Below are 20,847 nucleotides of genomic sequence, written 5' to 3' on the forward strand. Positions count from 1 at the left end.
TCTATACATCCTAGCTTCTCCCCTACCTCTTCGGAGCAGTCTCCCAGAGCCATCTGAGAGGCTGTCATCCCAGCTCAAGTCCTCCCACCAAGTAAAATTTAATTCTTAACTTTAAGGCTGCGCCTTTATTTTAGTCAACAGTTATGGCAACCACGAAGGGACCCAGAGCAGACTCCTCTCCTTCGCCTGAACTCTACGAAGAACCAGAGCCTTGGTATCAGTAGAGGCCCTTTGTGCCCATTGCCTCCTCGGGGAGTCCAGACGAATTTGGGTGAGTCTCTCCTAGTTCTCGGAACTCCCATATTGGTTGATGATCCTGAGTTTTATTTGGTGGTGTATCCAGGTACCTGGCCCTCCAGTTAAAAGATACTGGGGGGAAATACCCACCCAGTGGAAAGATGCTGGGTGGGGCCTGGTTGAAAGATACTGGGGTCTGGACTGAGTAGTTAAGAGGCTGGTCTAACGTTTTCCTCAATTTGGCTACCTCCATTGAATTTGTCGGGATAAAAGTAAAAATCTTATGAGGAGCCTTTCAACTCCAAAAATGGTGTTACGGAAACGACAGGCCAGTCAAGAAACAAGCACCACTCAGAGGGTTGGAGTACTCAGATGTATTACGCCTGCGGGCTCAGAGGGGCTTCTGCTCCAAAGCTCTGAGCACCTTCAAGATGTGCACATGAGGTTTTATAGGGTAAAGTACAAGCTTGGGGTATTTGGCCAACAGGCATGGAACAGCTTTAGCAGCATTATCATCACAAAAGTGGAGGCGGGGAGGCAGCAAACCAACATTCCAAACCCAGATATGTATCTTTGAAAATCCAGCTGGCTAGCAAAAAACATAAACAGCAAACCAACACTGATAAACTTAGATTTACAAGTTAGTCCAGCAGAACTCAGATCAGTATTCCAATACTTAGACTTGTGAGTTATCTTGTTAGACCAGCCCAGCTTTTCCTTCACAATGGGACCTTCCTCCTGGCTGGCAACAGCCTTCTCAGGTTACTGAGAAACTTGAAGGAGTGGTGGAGGCAAAGACCTCATGCCGTGCAGCTGTCCCTGCAGGGAAACCCCCCTAGTGATTTCATTCTGACAACCATACCTTAGAATGGGGACTAGAACGTTCAAAACAAAAGAAAAAGAAATGACAGATTGCCAGCCCCCAGCTAATACCCCAGCCAGGTTTATGTATGTATAAAACTTACAACTTTAATTGGGAATTTTAAAAATCTCACCCTGAAAATAATTAGCCAGGCCTGATAAAAACACTTTTCGGAATTCTGACCTTACAAAAACAAAAGCCCCTTTAGGGGGAACCTGGATTTCTCTTCCTGTTGAGACAGAATGGAAGAGGGCAGGGCACAGCCACTCAAGGAATGATAGCAATTTAACACCAAAATGGTGGAAGATCCACCTCCTAGTTGGATTCACCTCGAGGATTAAGAGGTTTGACTTCTGGTAGAACTTGAGCTTCATTATATGCTCATTGTAATAGCGTAATCAAATAGCATGCCCGCAGGCACCATGACAGTCCCAAGGCTAATGTAAAAGGCCAAAGAAGAGTGGTGGCCCAATTCCTGGTAATCTCAGGCCCTTTCCCAGGGCAACTGGAATGGTCCCGCCTGTAGGCCTGTGAATCTACTGAGACCATAAAAACTGACACCACCACACCTAGCAGCCCTTTTTCGCTCCCTCCTCTTTGGGGACAGTCAGCACTCTGTCTATGGAGTGTGTACCTAATTTTACTTGAACCTGAGCACCCAATTTCCACACCTCTTCCCTTGTCTTTCTCCTGACTTACACTCTATGCAGTATGTATCTCTCTAAATAAATCTACCTTTACTCAACGGTGGCTCACACTTGAATTCTTTCCTGCATGAAGCCAAGGACCCACACCTGGTGGGACACGGCCCTCCTCACGCCCCACATCCATTTTCCTGCATCACTGTGTCCTTGAAATGTAAATGTTTTATCTTTCTTTGGGTGTTTTATGTGTATGCATGCATGTATGAATGTGTTGATTTTTTTTAAAGAAAACTTGGACTCTGCCATCCAAAAGGTACAAGTATGGTGTACATATGGCGGCCAAGCAGATAAATTAGGATTCTGAACAATCCTTTGATTATGCCAATTCTCAGGCATTTTGCCATCTTAACCTTTGTTGCATCATCCTGGACCACAAAGGCTTTTACCTTTTGGGGAGTAAACTTTTGAGTAAACCCCCTACTTTCTTGTGGGAAAGCCTCTTCCTCTTATTGGTTTAAAATCACTACTAATATATATATATAGTTCATTGATGGCCAAATGATGGATCCTTTAAATTTGAGAGACTTCTAAATTGGTAAAAGTTGAGGGAGCGGTCATTATAAACAGCTATTTTATTGGTACCTATTAAAATCAATCTAGTTTTAAGGTGGAAAAATATATCTAATGATTAACCTAAGAACTTAGTAAAAAAAAAAATTTTAAAAAGCTGAATTTGTGTTTTCCCTTTCCCCTCAATGGGTTTTAGAGATGCTAATAAAAATATTAGAATAATTAATGTTAATTAGGTTGAGTAATTGGAAAAAGGAATGTAGAGAATGTCTAAAGATTTGTTCTTAACAAGGAGAAAAATAAGGGACTTATCCCAAATGGATAAATATTTTTTAAATGGTTATTTAAAATGGGATAAATAAAATGGACATTTATGGATTAAGATATAAGGTTTTGATACAACACTATGTAAAGTTAAAAAGGCCAAAGGGATCACCTGCTGGTCCCCAACATCAAAGTTCAAACAAGTCTGCTTTATTTGCCCCAGTTTAAAATGTATATATTTATAGGACTGGAAATATATATATACACATATGTATATACACACACACACTGAGATACTTAATCAATGATTGGGACAACAGACCAATTAATCAAACTAAAAACTGACAAGCACCTAAGTCCTTTGGCTCAAACTTGGGGATCCCAGAGACTAATATAAAATTAGATACAGTGGACAAGAAATTAAAGAAAAAGGCTTCTAGCACTCCTTCTAAAAATAAGGCTTATTGATTAAACCTAATAAATATTAAAGTTAAAGATATAAGAGTTAATAAACTGAGATAGAAGTTCATAAAACTGGTGTATTTACATGTACTTTATATAAACCTCTAATTATGTTGTGGGATAGGTATGTTTCAATGGAGAATGCTTCCCTTCTTGGTATTGTAAGGCTAGGCACATAAATCTGCCCCTCAAAAATATTAATTAAACATACTAAAGGAAACCAATAGAGTTACCTGAGCCATCCAATAAAAGGAAAACAAAAAACTAATATACAGGGGCTAATATTAAAAACAAACAAAAAAAGATTTACCCTGGGTTTAACATAACTCAAGGAAAAGAGACCTTACTAAATGCCTTACGCAAGCCTTTAAAAACATGATGATGTAAGCCCTAAAGTTTTAAAACAATAGAACTCTTTATTTGGAGGTCTTCTCACTGATACAGAAAAGCAAATTAAGGACATACAATTGGACCTAGGTGACCAATTCTTTCAGAGAATTGGAAGCAACTACCTGTGTCTTGCAGATCAGAAATGTAAATACAGCAAGCAGTGACCTGAGACTGAGCCTAATTAGCTCAATGATGTAAAAAACGAGGCCAAAAAACTTTTTGGCATTTTAGAACTCAGAACTCTGATGGGTCCCTCAGACTTTGTCAAGGACAAATAGAAATCTTAAAAGTCTCTTTCATAAACAGTAAGCCTTAGTGATTTGAGCAAACAAATTCAACTTATTCTAACTTATTTATAAGCAGTAAATTTATATTGTGATACCTTGCTCATAACTAAGTTTTAAAGTGAAGCTATGAGGTCTCTAATTTTGTCTGTTTATGACAAGTCTGTGTACACATTATAGATATGAGATGTCTTCACTGCTAAAAATTACCAAAATTTAATTTATAAAAGGGCTCTATTTAATTGACCTTAAAAGTAAGCACTTACAAATTAAATATTTCTAAAATAAAAACTGACCAGATTGATTTTAAGATTCACGTGAACTGAAAAATATTCAGTATTAAGTTAATACCTGGTATTAAGTTTAGCTTAAGTTTGTTCTAGTTAATATTGGCGTTGTCGGCTGAAATAAATGCGCAGCCTAAAAGTTAAGTTATGTTTTATTTGGTGGGAGGACTCAAGCCAGGATGACAGCCTCTCAGATGGCTCTGAGGGACTGCTCCGAAGAGCTAGGGGAGGGGCTAGAATATATAGGAGCTTTACAACAAAAACCAGGTAGTTGGAACAATAAAAGATTACTTGTTATCTAAAGAAAAACAGGCATCTCAAGTTAAAGAATCTAGTGCTTTTCTATGTGTGGGAGGGAACAAACATTTGGGCTCATTGAATTCATTCCTTTGACCAGCACCTAGCTATCTAGGGCCAGTATCTTGTCCTTTCTTATTCTGAGTCCGTTCAGAGGGCACCATTGTGAGTGGCCGCAGGGGCTGGACTGCAGGCCCGTCCCCACTGGGGGGTGGCAGCAGCCACTGATGACTTGGTTTCAGCATTCTTAGTTTACTGATATGGTTGCAGTATTTTCACTCACATTGCAGTATTTTCATTCACAGCGTCTTTAGAGTCATCAATAATTAACTATAACACTTTACTGTACCTAGGCTTAATGAAAGTCAAACAAGATCTTGTTATATCTGTTACAGATTTGTCAAAAAAAAATAATAGTAATTTGGTGTGATAAAATTCTAATTAAATTAAATACAAATATGGTAAGAGCTTTTGGGTAAATATTTTTTAAATAAGTATAATTTTAAAATGTATGCTTATAATAATCTCTGCAAATATTTGGTATCTTAAAATTCTAAAGTTGTGCTAAATTAAGTTAAATGATGAAAGTTTATTAAATAACTAGGTCATTCCAAATAAAGTAAGATATTAAAACATTAATTACTAAACATAGGCTTCCCTTTACAGAGAAGCTAAAGGTACTTGGTGCTATTGATAAAATATGTCTGGTGCCACCCTAAGAGATTTTCTAGAAGGAAGCACATGCTTCTAGAAATAATTATTGGTATCCATGTTTGTCAATCTACAAAACGCTAATGTAAAAGACAGCTCATAATTGCTTATTTTCTAGTTTTCACTGGAAATTAAGGATTTTAAGAGTTTAGTGTTCTAATTTAAATATGTAATTAAAGCTACTATAAATAATAATAAAATCATTTTTGGTATATAGTAAAAAAAAATAGAGTATATGTTTTCAGCAAAAGGTGTAAAAAAAAAAAATACATTCTGTTACATAGAGTTGGTAGTTTCTAGATGGCAAAAATAAGGGATAAAATAATATGGATACAAAAAGTAATAAAAGGTTGTGGAAAAGAAATCCTGAAAAAAAGGAGCTCTGTATATGGTCGGGATTAACTAAATGGATTTGTTAAAAGTAAGCTGGCACAAGACTGGGTTTTAATTCTCTATATCAAGAAAACAAAGTTTCTTAGAGTGCTACTTTTGATAACAGATTATGTGAGTGTGTTTTAAATGATTTGTATCTGTTTTTAAAACCATTGTCACTTTGGTTAAGTAAGTAAGTATTGTTTCACAGTGACCTATATAATTTTATCTGAGTGTTTTAAAACCTTTTAACAAGCTTCCTAAATATCAAATTTTGATTAAAGTTCTTTTGACCTCCAGTTAACTTTGGGATGCTTCAGAGGGCCCCTGAAACATTCCAAAGAGAGATATTAAACTAACTAGACTTTTTAAAAAATTGCCAAGTAATTGGGGATAAAACTTAGATTATATTGTAGACATAAAAGACACTAACATAGTTATTCCAAAATCTAATATGTCCTGGTATTAGTCTTAATGCTAATTTTACCTTGAAATGTTGTATGTCAAAAATATCAAAGTTGCTTGTCAATTTCATTATAATCTAATCTTTAACCACGCCATTTTAAGTCTTGTCATTTATATAAACAGTCATTGTTTTACTCAGGTTTTATAAAATGAAGATCTTCAGGAAGATTAATAAAAAAGGGACTTCTAAACAAATATGTTCCTGATAACTAACCTTTTTATATTATACCACTGAACTGGGAAAATTATGAAACTCTAATGGAAACCTGATGACTTCATCCAGATAAACAGAAATTAATTACATGAAGCTAAATGAACTGAAAAATATGATTGATAATCTTAAAATTTTTTTGAGATTTTTGAGAAACATACTGGCCTTTACTCTTTATTTTCCAAAATAACCCTTTACTCTTATTCTATGATCTACAAGTTGATAAAGTATGCCTTTGTAAACAATGATAAAACATCTTTCTCTCTCTACCTGATCGTTCCAGAATTTAACTTCTCCAGCTGGCACCCCTGTGGATTTGAGGGTTATTGAAACCAGATTACAACTAGCTATACTAATCATTGTTTTAATTTGTTCTTTGTTTCTAAATTGTTATGTTTTGTATGACTTTATTAATGTTACTAACTGTATTACTACTTGTACTATTTCACAAGATTGTTCTTACATTTCCCAGTATGTAACTAGGTCTCCAACAAGACTGGTGATGGCTAAACATCTTAAGGAAATAGATCATAATTATAACCCTATATAAAATAATTGGAATAGTGTGATTCTAGGTATGGGAATGAGCAACAAGGAGTAAACATTTCCTGGATGATAACAGATTAGTAAGACAGGTGATCCAGAAAATTTTTAGTATCAACAGGGCCTGATCCAAAAACTAGCACTGTGAGTGGCATGTCAACAGAATCTTCGCCTGATGTAGGAATGAGCCTTCCTAGAGCTGTGGTACAAAATTGGTCATGAAATGTCTCCCAAAATATTGGTCGAATTTAGGACCAAGGGGGAGCACTGTGAAGAAAAAAGACTGCAAACCATGTCAGTAAACAAAGAATGCTGAAGCCACCAAGTTATCAGCCTCTGCTGCTACCTCCCACAGTGAAGACAAGCCTGCAGCCCAGCTTCTGCAGCCACCCACAATGGTACACTCTGAGGGGACTCAGAATATGAAAGGACAAGATACTGGCCCTAGGTAGCTAGATGCTTGTCAAAGGAATGAATTCAATGAGCCCAAATGTTTGCTCCCTCCCACACATAGAAAAGCACTAAATTCTTTAACTTGAGATGCCTGTTTTTCTTTAGATAACAAGTAATCTTTTACTGTTTCAACTACCTGGTCTTTGTTGTAAAGCTCCTATATATTCTAGCCCCTCCTCTACCTCTTCGGAGCAGTCTCCTAGAGCCATCTGAGAGGCTGTCATCCTGGCTCGAGTCCTCCTGCCAAATAAAACACAATTCTTAAATTTTAGGCTGCGCCTTTATTTTAGTCGACAAGCATAAGGAAAGAGGGTAAATCTAGTTCATTACTCTGTAATAGATGGAAAGGGAAATTATTGTTTTATTTTGACTAATTGAAAAAATTTTTTAGGTAACCATTAGGTAATTTTAGTTGGAAACTTTTTAGCAGGTTCTAGTTAGCTGGTATACTAAAATATTTTATACACTAGAGTTTAATCAATTCAGTTTATGATCAAGAGAGTTTTATATACATTCCTAATGGAGCACATTAATTTCCTCTGCACTTGAAACAACAAGTCTAAATATCCCTGACCTTAGAAAATGATTAAGAGTATATGAGTTTTTTTTTTTTTTTGACTTGAGAAGTGTGGGTTAGATAATCACTTTTTGATATTCTAAACTGGTTTATCATATCATTCAGGATCAAATATTTGTGTTTAAGACTCCCATTGCTAGTATGTCCCAGGCTTTGATATAATATATTTATAAAAATTTTACATCTGATATTTTATGGATGATTACACAAAAGATTCCAAAATTCATAAGCCTCAATTCCTACAAAAGTTTGAAATGAGTATTATTTATTTAAATAAGAAGTAAGAGTTTCAAAATAATACTATAACAATCAGATAATTCATCATTATCAATATGTTCTGTTTTAAATTATATATTCATGTTCTGAAAATTATACATTTCTAACTTGCTGATAGCCTATTTTAACACTGAATAAACTCTTACTCTCTAATGTATTTATCTTGTGATTTATTTTTTATTGCAATATAAGGAAAAAGCAGCTGCATTCTCCAGCTGTGACAAAGTGTTTCAATATATGAAGCAAGCAACATCAGTAATAAAGCAATTTACTTCTTTACAAAAATGACTATCTCTATTTAATAGCAAAGCTGTAGCTAGTGGTAGAGCCTAGCAGCTGGTATGGCTACGGTGAATACTCACTGGGAAATTAGGCTGCCACTATATCAGCTATATCGTGCTGACGAGGGCATACTAAGATTCCCAGGGAAAACATTTACTAGCTTCCTTTGGAATTCACTACCAAGAAACTATCTCATTTCACTTAGGTCACTGATGACAACTCAGTGACAGAATGCAGTCCACTGCTGCTACTACAAAGCAATTAACTTCCACTTCCCATTGTAGGCAGAGAGCCCAGAGTGCCCTTTAATGATAAATTAGAAATGTACTAAATTCATAAATAAGGCTAATGTAAAAAAAATAAAATTATATTGTATCTCCACAGGTTGCTATTTCTAGAACAGCTAGGGGTTGTGGAAATAGAGTAGGTTCCAATATGAAGCTTTCAGGTAAGTAATCATTTTATACACATACACAATTCCCCAGTTGTCAACTATCACAAATTAGACTACTATGACAATATTAACATTTTCCAAAGTGTCTTCAGAACTAATTGTATTTTCCAGCAATGACTAATCTATAAGGATTTATTGGTTAAACTGAGTTTTCTAATGTCATTGTTCACTAGAGAAACCATGCAACTACCCAACAGTTATGTATCAGCCATCAACCTGGAGTCATATTCTCACACCAATATCTGGACATCAGAGATCAACAAATCATCTATTCATGGATTCAGGTATGTGTCTTGAATTTACATATGTCAACAAATAATAACTAGCATTATGTTCACACTTCACTGAAATATTTATAGCTTATATTTAGAATCCACCTTACAGTTGACATTACATTTCGGTATGTATGTATATGTTTAACATATGTAAGATAGATATGAGAGTGTTAACAGAGAATAACAAGCCTGAATCCATACTGGATCCATCCTTTTAGGTCTAACCCTTGTGCTCTGTTGTCTGTGCTTAGTCATGCTGGCTCTGCACTTTTGTAAAAGAATGTTGTCAATAGCCTGAAACATACATGATAGCCCATTCTCAAGGCTGACCTTTAAAGATACAGCACTTCTGCATTCATGCAGAAATAAAAAGTGGCAGAATAGAGGATAACATGTCTTACTGGAGGTTTACAGGAACACTGACTAGACCTACATGGACAGCTGCAAGAACAAAGAATTCCTGCACCAAGAAGTCTGCAAAATGAGCCATGCCCCTTCCTTTTTAGTACAAAATAAGCCTGAATTCTAACCTGGGTAAGATGGTTCTTTGGGACACTATTCCACAATCTTCTCAGTCTGTTGGCTTTCTGAATAAAGTCACTATTCCTTGCCCCAACATCTTGTCTCTCAATTTATTGGCCTGTTGTGTGGTGAGCAGTACAAGTTTGGACTCAGTAACAAAAGGAATTATTGCCCCACTGGATATGAGACCACTGATTTCAGAAGAATAAATAATTACCTAATGCTACATATTTAATCATTTGCAATCTGTTTGCTACACTGTAAAAGGGGAAAATTACACAGAGTAACTGTCAAAAGAAAGTCACAGTCATTACATGAATACACCAATTTAGGGAAATAAGTTAATGATAGAGGAAAAAACTTTCATATAAGAGATTTCAAGGAGAAACAAGATGGTTACAAAAGAAATTTCTGATGAACTTGCATGTTTTTCATCAATATTTCATCCTATATCCTTTAACTGTATGAACTGAAATTTTGGCACACAAATACTGAATCATATATTATTTGTGGAACAATTCTCCATTCTGAGTGTGCTGACATTCTTGTCAACTTGCTTGAGCTGCTAAATGCTCAGCAGGTACTTACTCTTAAGAATTTTTATACCCCAAGGTCTGACACTGAGGACAAAGTGGAGAATTTTTCCATAGCTGTCAAATAGTACAATAAATGATTATAGCAAACTAATGGGTAACTTAAAAGGCTACTTCTTGATTTTCTGTATTTCATAAAATGGTCAGTGTGGTAAACATTATTTTCTCAATGATAATAATAACAATATGAAGAAGTAGTGGAAGAAAAATAATAGGAAAAAGGGAGGATAAATGGGGAAGAAGGACAAAAATTTGCCCTTGCACACTAGTCTCTTATGAGTATTCCAGACCACATGATGTATGGTATTACAACTGACTGGCTAAGCTCTCTTCTGTTGAACCAATCATGAAAGAGATTTTCAAAATGATAAAATGTCACTTTTCTTGCTATTTTTTGTGTTTTAGATAATAAAGTTATTTCTACAGTTCTATAAATATATAGAATATTTTACAAATATTTCATAAAGTATATTGTTTTATGTTGTTATATATTATATTTAATATCTATTTTAAATGAATTAATATGCTAACATTTCTCCATTTAAATTTCTAATATGGTAAATACAGATAGAACTTACCCACATCAAGGTTCTCTATAATTTTTAAGAATTTTTTGTTTCTGAGAACAAAGTTTGAGAGCCACTGACTAAATTATGTTTTAGTGTGTGTTACATCAAGTACATAACTAATATATTCATCTTTTTAATTGGGCTCAGAGTTCTGTTGATGCCACATATAATGTAATAAGTTCTTTTTATCTGGTCTACTAATTTAAAGTTTTAGAATAAATACTTTCTACTGACAATTTGTCAAATATTGTTAAACTATCATTAAGCATAGGTAAGTGAAATAAAAATTCAGATAAGTGATGTAGGTCAAAAGTTTATTATTTGATAATTTATCATTATAGGTAAAGAACTTTCCCTGCCATAGTCATGACAATTAATTATTATATTGGTGCATGTCTGTAAAACTTATCTATGTCAGAGTAGTATAGAAGAGGTACAGCTTATCCCAGAAATACAAGATGGATTTAATATTTAGAAGTCAATTATTCCAATATCAAATCATTATGTTGTATACCTGAAGCTAATATGTCAATTGTACCCTAATAAAAGTCAATTAAATCCACCATATTAATGAAATAAAAGACAAAAAACACATGCTCATTTGATAAACACAGGCACATATTTGAAAATTTATCAATACCCATTTACGATACAAATGCTTTACAAATGGGTAATAATAGGGCCATTCCTGCACAATCTTGGAAGGGAGCAAAGTGGAGCTTGCAGCCAGCCTTCCAGCATTCCAAGACACTCCCCCAGGGAAAAGGGGAGGGTGACTTATGGTGCCCATCATACCTTGGTGAGATTAGGAGAAGGTGCACAACCCTGAAACTTCTCCACAAGGAGAAGGAAAAAGGAGTAAGAGTGTATATCCACAAAAATGTTTCAGAACTCTCAGAATGTCAAGCCAGGCTGATTGGTGAATATTTTTCCCCATAGAAAAATATCCATAAAGAATGGAAGAGCTAGCTGCTTCTTCAAATGCACAAAGGCTGACACAGGCTACAAAAAATAAATCTCCACTAACTGAGCATAAAGAAATGAATTACCTATAAGCTGTCTGAAAGATAATTCAAAATAATAATCTTTAAGAAGCTCAGGGAGCTACAAGGAAACACAGACAACAAAATCATGAAAACAATACATGAACAAAATATCAAAATAAAATATTACAGATTCAAAAGCCATGTAAAAGGACCAAATTCTGATGCTGAAACATACAATGACTGAACTGAAAAATTCAATAGAGAGTTTCAATAGCACATTTGATCAAGCAGAAGAAATATGCAGTAAACTTGAAAACATTCATTAGAAATTATCCAGTCAGAGGAGCAAAAGAATAAAAAATATAAAACAGTGAAGAAAGCCTACAAGAATTGGAAGCACTATTCAAGTGAACCATGTGATATGCATCATGGGAATCCCAAAATGAGAGAGAGAGAGAGAGAACTGATTTCAACAAACAATGGCAGAAAACTTCCCAAATCAAAAGACGGTAATAAAAATTCCAGAATCATGAAGACCGAAATTTCCAGATAAGAAGAATTCGAAGAAGCCTACACTTCTAACGATATTCAAATTGTCAAAACTGAAAGACAAAGAGCATTCTGAAAGCAACAAGAGAAAAACAACGTCATATACCAGGGAGCCCCCATAAGACTGTTAGTGGATTTCTTAGCAGGAAGTTCAGGCAAGAAGGGAATGAGACAATATATTTAAAGTACTGAAAGAAAAAAAACCCTGCTACTCAAAATAGTATCAGTATTGGCCAAACTGTATCAAAAATGAAGGAGAAATAGAGTTTCCCAGACAAACAAACGCTTAGGTAGTCTGTCACCACTAGAAATGCTTTACAAGAAATGTAAAAGGGAATTATTCAAGTTAAAAATCAAAGGATGTTAAAGAGCAACTCAAAATTATACAAAAGTAACACTCAATAATAAAAGTAAATATATAAATAGAGTACGCACTAATACTGCATTGGTGGTGCATAAATCATTTTTTATATTAGCATGAAAGTTTTTAAAAAGCAAAAATATTAAGAATACCTATAATCCCAAGAATTTAATGATTCACAATATTAAAAAATTGTGACAACAGCAACATAAAGTATGGGGAGGGAGAAGCAGACCATATAGTTTTTGTATAGGATTGCAATTAGATTGATAACAGCTTAAAATAGATTTATAACTATTAAAAAAACAAAATTTAAAAAGAAGAAATCAAAGAATAACAGTACAAAAAATTAAAAGACAAATGAAGACATCAAGAGAGGAAAAGAGGAACAAAAGAACTACAAACAGAAAACAACCAAAGACCAGATGGTTTCACTGATGAATTCTACCACACCCTTAAAAATTGGTAGCTATTCTTCTCAAACTCTTCCAAAAAATAGAAGAGGAGGAAACACTTTCAAACTCATTTTAAGAGGCCTGCATTATCCTGATACCCAAACCAGTCAAGAAAAATATGAGAAAAGAAAATTACAGGCCAGTAACCCTGATGAACACACATAAAACTCAACTCAAAATGGATAAAAGACTTAATGTAAGACTTGAAACTGTAAAACTCCTAGGAGAAAACAGGAGAAAGCTTCTCTACATTGGTCTTTACAATGATTTCTTGATATGGCACCAGAAGCAGAAGCAACAAATGTCATGTATAATAAACAAGACGGACTATGTCAAACTAAAAGCTTCTGCATAGAAAAGGAAACAATCAGTACAGTGGAAAGGCAACCTAGAAAATGGGAGAAATTATTGCAAACCATGTATCTGATAATGGGTTAATTGTAAAATATATGAGGAACACCTACATCTCAAAAGCAAAACAAACAAACCCCCCCAAAACAGATACTAACTACTATATATAAAATAGATAAACAATAGGAAGCTACATTTAATATCTTGTAGTAACCTATACTGAAAAATATGAAAATGAATATATGTATGCATATGCATGATTGAACTATTATGCTGTACACCAGAAATTGACACAACATTATAAACTGACTATTTCAATAAAAAATTAAATTAAACTAAATTAAAAATCAAACAAAAAACGAAGCTGGGCAAAGCACTTACAACTTTTCTCCAAGGAAGGCTAACCAATGACTAATACAGGTATATGAAATTCTCAAAACTACAATGAGATATCACCTCACACTTCCTAGTATGGCCATTATTTAAAAAAAAAAAAAAAAGATAAATGTTGGTAGGAAGTGGAAAATTGGAACTCTTGTACACTGTTAATGGAAATGTAAAATGGTACAACAGCTATAGAAAACTATGAAGATTCCTAAAAAATTAAAAACAGAACCATCATGTGATCCAGCAATCCCACTGATGAATATATATCCAAAAGAATTTAAATCAGGATCTTAAGGAGATACTGCGTTCCTACATTTATTGCAGTGCCATTCATAATAGCCATGATATGGAAACAACCCAAGTGTCCACGTACAGATGAATGGATAACGAAAATGTATTACATACATACACTGGATTATTACTTAGCCTTAAAAAGAAATCCTGCCACTTCCAACAATGTGAATAAACCTATAGAGAACATTATGCAAAGTGAAATAAACCACTTACATGACAAATATATGAGTATTTATACAGCTTTTTAAAATAGTAAAATGTATAAAAGCAGAGAATACAATAGGGTTTGTCAGGTGCTGGAATTGGGGGAAATGGGGTATTGTTATTCAATGGATATAAAATTTCAACTATGCTAGACGAATAAATTCTGGAAAATATGCTGTACAACATAGTACCTACAGTTAACAATACAGTATTGTGCTCTTCAAACTTCAGGAGGGTAGATCTCATGTTAAGTGTTCTCACCACAATAAATAGGAATTCAAGAAAACTCTGGGAGGTATTGATATGTATATTATCTTGATTGTGGTGATGGCATCAAAGGTGTTTGCATATGTCCCAACTCATCAAATTATACACATTAAATACATGCAGCAGTTCTTTGCATATCAGTTATAATGTAATAAAGCTGTTAAAAACAGGGAACTCCCTCAGCCTGATAAAATGAATATGAGAAACATCTCCAGCCTAGATTTACATTAATGAAGGAAACCTGAGTACTTTCCCAGTGTAACTGGGAAAAGGGTGGTAATTCCCACTTTCAGCACTCCTGTTCAACGTTGTTCTGAAGGTCCCAGCCAGCGCAGTAAGGCCAAAAACATCATTAAAAGACATAGAAACAGGAAAGTCAGAAGTCAACCTTTTGCAGATAGTATAATTGTTTAAACAGAAAATTCCATGAAATCCACAGTTACTAAAATCTACGAATGAATATGGTAAAATTTAATGATAAAAGATTAAAATACCAAAATCAGTTGTATTTTTACTAACTGGTGGCAACAATTAAAAATTAAAACATTTAAATTTCCATTCACTATACACAAAAAATAAAATACCTATGAAAAAGTCTAACAAAAGGTGCACTGTATCTCAACAATGTAAACAACAAATCATGATAGAAGATAAAAAAGACAACTGGAGGAAGAAATATGCAATATTCATGGACTAAAACACTCAATATTTTTAAAATAGCAACCCCTCGCACTTCAACTAGGCATCAAATACAACTCAAGTTACACAAGTTCACAAACTGATTCCAAAACCATTCTGAATAAAAAGAAAAAGTTTTAAGACTTACTCCACCCAATTTTGAGAATAAAGCTACAAAATCAAAAAAACTGTTTGGTATTAGTGAAAAGATAGATATAAACATCGTTGTAACAAAACACAGCACCCAGAAATGCGTCCACTTATAGAAGGCCAATTTGTTTCTGACAGAGAGGCCAAAGCAATTAAATTTAACTTGTATGCATAAAGATTGAGCATTCTCCCTTTTCTCTTGCCATCATAAAAATTAATTCCAAATGAAAACCTTACCTAAATATCCAACAACAACAAAAAACTGTAAAATCTCTTAAAGAAAACACAGTGTATTTGTAATATGGCAAAGATTTCTTAGATAAGCTAAACAAAACATGGAACATAAAAGCAAAACCTTCTAAATTGGGACTTAATTTTAAAAAATGTTCTTCAAAAAAACATCATTTATACAGTTAAGAGAAAAACTGTTGTGCTGCCAGGTGTTAAGGTGATAAATTAGGACAATGAGCCAAACCGAAAGTCACAATCCGGACTTTGCTGGCTCACTGTGTGTATTAGCTTGTTAGGGCCGCCATAACAAAGTACCACACAAACTGGGTGGTTCAGACTTACAGTTCTGGAGGCTGGAAGTCTGAGACCAGGATGTCAGCGGGGTGGTTTCTTTTGAAGCCTCTCTCCTGGGCTCGTAGCCAGCCATCTTCTCCCTAAGTCTTCACACTGTCTTCCCTCCGTGCGTCTTTGTTCTAAAATCCTCTTCTTACAAGGACGCCAGTCCGATTGGATTAGGCCCATTCCAGCGACCTCATTTAACCTTACTACCTTTTTAAAGTCTGTATTTCCAAATACAGTCACATTCGGAGGTACTGGAGGTTAAGACTCAATGTATCAGATTTTCAAGGCCACAATTTAGCTCCTAATACTGCGATAGTCCTGGCAAGACCCAAAGAAAACGAAAAGCACAGGCCAGCCAATGTTCCTCTTCTCCCCACAGAATGATATCTGGAGAGGGTCAGTCAGAGATATGCAGCCCAGTGGGGGAAATCACGTGAACACTGAAGATCCTGAAAAAGGGAAAGAGAAAACCCTCCTGCCTTTTATAGGCCCAGGATGCCGCGCGGCCGGGGAGGAAGTGCTAGGGGCGAATGGGTGCTGAGTCAGAGGAGAACACGTTCTTAGTAAAAAGGTTTCAGCTGAGGCACCTAAACCTGCTTCAGCTGTGCTGTGGTCTCTGCATGGAAGCACCTACTTTAGGAAAGCTGATATGCATGTAAGCGTGGCTGGTGGTGGGGAGGGGGTGGCTGGGTCTGACTGCCACTCTCTCCATACTTACAGTCCCAAAAATGGGTGTTCATGAATACAATGTATAAATAAGGGAAAATCAACATTTTAAATATAATATTAGGAATATACATTCTAGAAGCAATTAAAATAAATTTAAGCTGTCAGGGTCCTAATAAAGGAACTGTGGAAATAAATAAAGACTACCCAAATGAGAAAGAGCAAAGGTTATTTATTCAGAGCTTGCTATACAAAGGAGTCAGCGGTCAACCCTTTTATTGGCAGAAACTTACCTGCAGAGAGATGAGTAGGAAAGCTTTGTATGGAGAAAAAGGGTAGGCTTCAAGTAGCCTCTGATTGGAAGCTGTTGCCGTGGAGAAGCTGTAAGCAGGTTAACCGGAAGCAGGGCGTCCTATACAATTGGCTAGGGGAGCATACTTGGCTTCTCTGTTGGTCCTAAGTTGGAAGCAGGAGCAAAAGTTAGAGAAGCTCTCAGCTGCTGATCACATCCTGGCTGTTTTGGGCCGATAGCTACTGTTGCTGTTGTTTAGCTTCCTGGACTGGTTGCTGCAGGTTGAGGGTCAGAGTTCTACTTTTATATATGGTTTTGAGATAGGCTGGGACCTGGGACCTCCTTTACTGGAGTGCTTGCACCTGGACAAATGTGTCCTCCTTGAGCAACGGAATACAAAGAAACTATAAGGGATTAAAAACAACTGCATGCATGCACAGTTGGGGCAAATTATCAACAGTAAGATACAAAAAAGCCAAAGACCAGCTGCCACTTCTGAGGTTCTGCGAGCAAAAGCAGGGTACTGGGCATGATCCTTGCACACAGCAGCACCAAGAGGATGGGCAGACCACCTAAGCCACCCCTCCTCCAGCCCAACCCACCAATCCACACCTACCCTCCTTCTATGTAAGGAACCAGCTTGCCTTACCCTTGAGGAGCAAGCAAGGGCACCTGTTAACTTGTTTTCTCTCACTCTTGGTGCAGGATGAATCCCCGTAAAACCTTGCCTGAGTTTTCTCATCTGGCCTCTTATCAATTCCTATTAATTAGAGTCCAAGGACCCAAGTCCATAACCATTTGGCTATTGTCCATTTATATATTCAGTCTCTCAGTGAGAAAGCAGTAGAACATCAGCACAGAATTGCATGACCAAGTTATAATGTGAATTCCTGGATAAAGCCTAAGTAACATATATTCTTTTGGATCTTTTTCTGGAAGCTAGAGCTTATATGTGGCATTGAAAGTAACACTAACATGACATATATAATTACAATTAATATTACATTGTGAAGCAGGAAAAGTGTTCATGAAGCACAAATTAAGTGCAATAAGCATGAATATACTATGAGATACTGAGGAGGAAAATAATCAAAGCTTGGAGTTTCCCAGAGGATCGTGAATGCATGTTAAGTCACAAATAATGCATAACACAACATCAGCAGATTAGCGATCCTAAAGGCAAATTATAATTTTTTAATTCGCCACATTTTTTTCCAGGAAAAAAACCCAACAACTTGGAATAGCATGTTAGAGAAGGCATATATTCCAAAGCATTGATAAAATTAATGACAGGAGAACAAACAAAATTCTAAGCTGTCTCTCCACCAGGGTAAAAATAATTGCATTTGCTCTCTTTACTTGAAAGAATGAAGAATACCGAAACCTCAAAAAAGAGAAAGTAATGCTTTAAATACAGAAAGAAATTTCTCACAGTCCAGTAGTTTGATATGATGATTCATAGTGTAGTCTCTAAACTCAGTCTTCTAACGAATTTTTAAATAAATAAATACATACATACATACATACATACAGTCTTCCTAAGGGCAAGTCCTATCTCTGCCACTTACAAACTGCTTCTCTCTATGACATGGAATTCTTGTCCTGCTTACGTATCATGTATTTAAACCACTTAGACATAATGCCCAGCACCTTGGTTAATATCACTTCAAAGGTAGCTATAAATACATTATTCACATAAGAAACAAGCACTGAGTGCTTAATAATGTCTATTCACTATTTTAAACACTGGGGATACAATAGTAAACCAAACAGACACAGTCTGTTTGCGTTCTGGAACAAATTAAATGCTATAAAGAAGATTAGCTTAAAGTAAAAAGTTCCTTACTGTGACAGTGCAGAGAGGTGTTCTCAATATAGAACAGACCAGGAAGAACTCTTCGACAAAGTAACCTTTGAACACAGACCTGAAAATAGAGAAGGAAAAGCCACAGGGCAAGGCAGAAGAGTGTGTTTCACGGAAAAAAATCTGTGGAGTGTCACATACATCTCAATGCATTCTTAGTCTGTCCCCAAAACAACAATGCCATATTGGTGAAATGAAGACCATGACATATTTTGAGCAGAGCAATGACTTGATTTTACTTTCAAAGTATTTTACCAGCTGCTTTTAGCAGTATGAACTACAGGAAGGCAAGACAGAAGAAGAAAGATCATTATCTTTGTCAATGTCTCGCCCTCTCTGCCCCCTATATATTTCATCTATCTACCTACCTCTCTAAAGTATATTATATGCATAGTATATGTAATATGCATGTGTTATGTGTATACAAGAAGAGCTACTATTATATTTGCCTTGATCATTTGAGGTGATATAATGAGAACTCTTTTGGAGAGACCTTTTAAAACCAAAGTAAATAGAGGTTATTTTTTTGATTTGGCTTTTGTTTTCTGTCTTGCTATAATTTTAATAAAAGATCAGGTACCAGTAAAGTGAAATGCAATGAAAGCAAGGCTGTAAGGATCTACATATGCCTGAGTTGGTATCTTGGTTCTGTGACCTTGGGCAAATTATTTAACCTCTCTGTGAGTCAATTTCTTCATCTTTAAATTAGAACAATGCTAGTACCTATAGCAAAGTTGGGTTGTTTTTCTTTGGGTGTGCAGTAAGTTAATATATGCAAATATTTAGAAAATGCCTGCAGTATATATTAGCATTTAATAAATATTAGTTCTTCTTCTTCTTCTTATTATTATTATTGAAGGAAAGAAGAAAAGAAAAAAGGAAAGAAAAAAATGACTTGATTGGCCAAACATCAATGTGGCTCTAAAAGAATATTTTAAGTTCTAACTTTACTAGTAGCATTGTGTCAGTGTAGGTGATTTTGCTCAGCAGCACAGTGGGGAGTCTCTGGGTCAGAGACTCTGAAGGACAGCAGAAGCTTGGGGTCTTTTATGGATCTAGGTTTATCATATGTATGGCTAGCAGGTGCTGAGTGCAGTTTTGCAGTATATGCAATGCAGACAGCCTATAAGTGGCCTAATCTGAAAAATCTGAGTTTGGTGCCCGAGGGCTTTTGAGCTAAAGGGCCCCAGCCTGCTATGAAGAAATAACTAACATAGGGCCAAAAGACAGAAGCCATCTTTGTCTTGTTTATATAACGGAGCCTCCCACGTTTCCCATGTGGTGTGGACATGATTGGTTCAGAGCCAAGTTCGTAGTCAGGGACCCTGAAATAGCAGAGTCCCAGAAAGCAGAAGGAAGATACGACAGAGAAACAGAGAGGTATCCTCTTCCACTCAGGATCAAAGGAAGACTGAGAGGGACGAGGGCCGTTAGTGGGTCTTTTTCAACATAGAGAGGTAAGAGTCTTTGTTATCCTGTCATGGACTTTTGCTGCAAAGGCTATCTGGGCAAAGAGTGACCAAGGGACACCAAAGACAGAAGCATTCTGTGCCTTACCTGGTAAGAGATCCCATCAGCCATGCTTTCACACATCTCTCAACATTTGTAGATACTGTCTGAGAAGCATGGGAGAGACTGAACACTTCCTTAAGAGATTCTTGAATCAGTTATTTTCCATACTAGGTCTTGTTTTCTTTTGATTTTCCTTTGCCTGGTATCCAGGAGAGGGGTTGAAGAGGACCCGTGAGGAAAAAGAAATCACTGTTAGACCATGAAATCACCTTTCACCTGATCACGCCTGTGGTTGTTTAAGGATCTTCACAGGCCTCACACCGACATATACATATACAAATATAACTGGAATGCATTTATAAATATTATTGGAATAATATCAATCCTAAAATAATCTTGCCATATTAATCTATTCTAATGCTTTAAATACACATGTGGTATAACAAATAATACCAAAATACTTATAACTGAATTGCTTCATTCAGTATTATAATATAAAATAGTCACATAAAGATTCTTCTGGGATTAGCAATAATATAGCACACCTGTTCCTTTTTGTTTAAAATACATCATTTCTTGGGTGAAGATTATTAGGTCCACGTCTATAACTGGTCACTTTTAGTCCCCAAAGTGAACATCATGAAGACTGGAACATTCT

At 35.7% G+C, this 20,847-nt stretch overlaps 1 long non-coding RNA gene across 1 annotated transcript in view; it reads right to left on the bottom strand.

Moving 5' to 3' along the window:
* Positions 1 to 13,999: 13,999 nt before the first annotated feature.
* LOC141577727 (uncharacterized) overlaps positions 14,000 to 20,847 on the bottom strand; it is a 382,973-nt gene continuing 376,125 nt past the window's right edge. Inside the window, exons 6-9 of the long non-coding RNA XR_012507080.1 lie at positions 20,235 to 20,388; positions 18,660 to 18,738; positions 16,815 to 16,977; positions 14,000 to 16,304 (exon numbers count right to left, since the gene is read on the bottom strand). This is a non-coding gene — a long non-coding RNA (uncharacterized LOC141577727). The remainder of the gene's footprint in view (positions 16,305 to 16,814; positions 16,978 to 18,659; positions 18,739 to 20,234; positions 20,389 to 20,847) is intronic.

This window comes from Camelus bactrianus, chromosome 5 (genome assembly GCF_048773025.1).
Source record: "Camelus bactrianus isolate YW-2024 breed Bactrian camel chromosome 5, ASM4877302v1, whole genome shotgun sequence".
NCBI classification, from domain to species: domain Eukaryota; kingdom Metazoa; phylum Chordata; class Mammalia; order Artiodactyla; family Camelidae; genus Camelus; species Camelus bactrianus.